A 4,481-nucleotide genomic window follows, 5' to 3' on the forward strand; every position below is an offset into this window, starting at 1 on the left:
GGCGCTTTAGAGGAAGTCACGACTTATTTTAGCATCGGTCTCCGGACACCCCCACCCACAGCTGCCCCTACCCTGGGCCCCTTTAAGAGGCACTAAATCCTTCTATGAACCCCAGCCCTATTCACCCATTTCCCCCACTGAGAAATCAGGAGCACTGCTCTTGGAGACGTGGGCTCGAAGTCCAACTGTGCCAGTAACTAGCTGTGTGAACTCCTTCAGGGTCCCCACTCCCGCAAGCCTCCTCGTGCCCTGTGGGATGCGGAAAAGACCTCTGAGCAGTGTCGGGTGGCTGGCCCCCTCCTTTGGCCTCCCAGCCACGCTGGCCCGACGGGAAGGATCTCAGAGAGAATCTGAGTCTTGGGGGGTCTGAAGCTTACACTTTGGACGACTATCATTAAGAAACAGATTATATATATCTCACTAAGACAAATTTACTTATGAGAGTGACATTTCCTTTGGAAGAGACCGGTACAAGCGCGATAGTGTCAAGGTAAATATGCCTGTGGAGAGTGTCCCCAGGAGGCTCTGGAGTGGGTGCCCTAGATGCAACACGGTCAAATAGCAGACGGCCAGATTTTAATCATAAATGCCAGGTGTTAGCCACGCCCTTGGCAGCCTTTTGTAGCCGCTGCAAGTTCATGGGACAGAGTGGAGGGGTGTGGGGACTATTAGGGAGGAGGGAGGAGAGACAAGCAAGGATGGAGAGCAGGCCAGCAGCCGCACTGGGATGGGGGATTAGGAGTGCTCTGGTCCAACAACCTGCAGCAGGTTTCTGGTGGGGAGGCCCCTCCTGAGCCCCAGGGTCCTGCTCATCATCCATCGGGGGCGGGTACATCCTCCCCATCTCCTTTGCCCCGGCCCTCCCAGATTATTTTGAACCACATTGGATAAGAACAATGGGTAACACCTGTTTAGGTACTTACCTAGGAGTCTTGGTGGGTGGTGATGACAAGTTGGACCACTAACCATGCTAACTGCTGAGTCAGCAGTTCAAAACCATGGGCCGCTCCCAGGGAGAAAGATGCGACTTTCTACTCCTGTAGAATGACAGCCTCGGAAAATGCGCAGGGATCATCTACCCTGTTCTATAGGGTCGCTGTGAGTTGGAATGACTCTGTGGCAGCTATCTAGACATGGCTCTAAGGACAGTGATGTAAATATATTTGACCCTCACGACTCCTTGATGAAGTAGGAGCTGTGATCACCTCAGATGAAGGAGCGGAGGCACTGAGTCCGTGCCAGGCTCTGTGTCGGACCCTGGAGAGAGGAGACATCAGCACATAGGCTGCTCTGGCACCAGATGGAAGTTTCCAGGGAGCAGAGGGGAAGAAAGGATTCCTTCTGAGCAACTGTGTGTGCAAGAAACGGCATTCAAGCAAAGCCTTCAAGGACGAAATGGAAGCTTCCAGTTTGTAGCAGAGGGGCATTGCAGGAAGGGGGAGCCACTTCCGTAAAGTCACGGATGGGGGGTGTAGGTGGGGAGCAGAGAGGAGCGGGTGTTTGGGGAACCCTGAGTGTGCGGTGGGAATAATGCAGATGAGGTTAAAGCAGTATTTCCCTCTGCTTTCCCCTCCGGGGTTCCAACTCCTGAGAAGCAGCTTCAATCCTGGAGGAGAACTGCTGTCTGAGAGGGGCAGGTCTACTTCGGGGCTGGACAGAACCTGGTGAACCGCAGACTGGTGTCTCAGACGTCCATCCTTAGGGCGCGAAGCCCTCAGCAAAGACCAGGAACGGCCCTTGGACCATTAGAAAGACCAAGGATGCCCTTCTAACTCAGGGTCTTTACCAATCCTCAGGTCCACCCATTGATGGGCTGCTTGCCTAATCTAGAGAGCGCTCTTTGACCATCACGAGTCCACCTCTCCACCCACCCTCACGTCCAGGCCCAAATCCATCGGTCAACATGGTTCTGGAGCAGATGTTGTCGATGGTCTTGCCCGAATCCTATCCCACCCCAGTAGCTATGTCTGACCGTGGACTGCCCCACACCGCGGACAGCTTCCTGCTCCTGGCACCTGCATCGCCATCTCTCTGCCTGGGGCTCCGTCTGCAGTTGCTGCCTCAAACTCCATAGAGAACAGCTCAGAAATGCCAGGGCTGTAAATGTCCCTGGGGAAACCCCAACCCCACATCCCACCTTGCTTGGCACTGGGTAGGCAGCTCTGAGGCACCTCCCACACAGCCCCTCTGAGGGTCCCGTTCGCGTGCACAGCTCTCAGTGACTTTTTGCCACCCCTCTGTCACACTCTCCCACTCCCTCACTCCCACTGCTGAGGTCATTGCCTCCCAAATAAACCACCCGCCCCGTCCGCCTCCCACTCATTTGTCCTTGTCTGTGTGTTCATGTACACAGCAATCGCTCTGTGCTGGAGACCGGGGTGGCAGAGGTGAAGTGGATGCAGCCTGGTCCCAGAGAGCCCAGAAACCGGTGTCACTGGACATGGGTCCCCATGGGGGTGCTGCCGAGTGTTCCCACCCCTCCCTCATTTGCCATTGTCTGCTTTCTCCTACCAGGTGAGCAGGGACAGGGCTCCCCATTTTTGGCTCTCTCCTCCGGCATATTCTAAGAAACTCCCAGCAGCCTGTGCCTTAACCTCAGGAAGGAAGGAAGGAAGGAAGGAAGGAAGGAAGGAAGGAAGGAAGGAAGGAAGGAAGAACAATAGCTAACGCTTGGACGCCCTGTGGGTGAGGTGCTCTGCACACATTCAACTCATCCCTCTTCCTGGCAGCTCCATGTGGGACCTGTAGTCGGAACCCCATTTTACAGATGGGGAAACTGAGGTACAGAATGCCTGGCTCCTGAGAGGCTGGGCTGAGATTTGAACTCAGGCAGTCTGACTCCAGACGGCGGAGGTCGAACTCTGCACCTTCCTGCTCCTGGAAGGAGGAAAGCAAAAGGGGAGTCAGCTGGCTGCATACACGGGAGGGCAGGGGTGGGGGCTGGGGGAGGCGGCAGGGAGGACACAGAGCAGCCTGGAAAGTATGCCTGCGTGCAAACTGCCACACCAGGGTGCTTCTGACGGGCATGCAGATGCCCCACAAAAGTGCATGCTTAGTCAGTGCACGGGGACACACCTAAAAACGCACACTCGGTCCGACACCTTAGCGGTAGCTGCTCTCCGAGCTTCGTGATGCCGCCCAAGGACGACAAGAAGAAGAAGGATGTCGGGAAGTCGGCTGAGGAGGACACAGACCCAGTGAAGGAATCTGCGGGCAAGGCCAAGAAGAAGTGGTCCAAAGGCAAAGTTCGGGACAAGCTCAATAACCTGGTCTTGGTTGGCAAAGCCACATATGACGAGCTCTGTAAAGAAGTCCCCAACTATAAGCCTATCACCCCAGCTGTTGTCTCTGAGCGACGGAAGGTTCACGTTCCCTGGCCAGGGCAGTCCTCCAGGAGCTGCTGAGTAAAAGCCGGTTTCAAAGCACAGAGCTCCAGTAATTTACACCAGGAACACCAAGGGTGGAGACGCCCCAGCAGCCGGCCAAGATGCATGAGCAGGTCCAACCAGCTGTACATTTTGAACAGTAAAATTTTATTAGCTAAAAAACAACAACAACAACAACAAAAAACACACACTCATGCACACTTGGGATGTATTCAAACACACACATGCACGGATCTGTGTGTGCACACACCCCTGAACATGGGAACCAGAGTTCCCTGTGCCTGCAAATTCACCAATACATGGTGGCTGGCACCCATGCACCTTGCCCTCACATACAATGGCACCCACAGACACAGATGGTGGCCGGTTCTAAGTCCTTGCTTCAAGAAAACTTGTGACTGTATTAAAAATGTAGGACACATCGGCCCAATAATTAAAGTGAGGAGTGAGGCAGTGGGACTGCTCTGCTCTCTCGGGGCCGCCTGTGCTGGGCTGCGCTCAGCGTGGCTTTGTCCTATATATTTGAGGAAGAGGCACTTTATTACAGTAATTTATCACCCCCATAAATGTGGCTCCTCTGTAACGTGGAATAATTTGGGAAGAAATATGTTTTAGAAATTAAAAATGCAGTCAGCATGCACCCCGTCAGGTCTGCAGGGAGGCATTGCTGGGACTCGGGTAACTGCCCGTGTAGCTCTAATACCTACAACTTCCATTATTTAAAGTGTGATTATATTTTTCCTGCTTGGAGCTTTGTCAGCTATAAATAAAAGATAAGGGTGAATTGTTGCAGGGCCGAGTAAGCACTTCCATTATTGGTACTTAAGGGGACTTGGGGATGGAGGGAATGAGCAGGGGCTGGGGAAAGAAGGGAAGGCCAATTGGGGGGTCCCGGCCAAAATTAGAAGCTGAGCTGTTGGCCTGGGTGGGCCCAGACGTTTTTTTCTACTTAAACGTCCTTTGGCTCCTGAGTGATACGACCCCATGCATTGCAGCTCAACTGCCTGCAGCCACCATGGACCTCAGTGAAAACCGCCCATGGAGTTTGCTACCCAGAGCATCTCCCTACCGCCTGACGCTGCTGCCCTCCCCAGG

The 4,481-nt window shown here is 54.0% G+C and overlaps 1 pseudogene; it reads left to right on the top strand.

Annotated features, from left to right (window-relative positions):
* Positions 1-3,131: 3,131 nt before the first annotated feature.
* Positions 3,132-3,495, top strand: LOC101659899 (annotated as a pseudogene).
* The last annotated feature ends 986 nt before the right edge of the window (positions 3,496-4,481 follow it).

The sequence above is a fragment of the Echinops telfairi genome, unplaced genomic scaffold (genome assembly GCF_000313985.2).
Source record: "Echinops telfairi isolate 266 unplaced genomic scaffold, ASM31398v2 ScPeMD7_32;HRSCAF=126, whole genome shotgun sequence".
In the NCBI taxonomy this organism is placed as follows: Eukaryota; Metazoa; Chordata; class Mammalia; order Afrosoricida; family Tenrecidae; genus Echinops; species Echinops telfairi.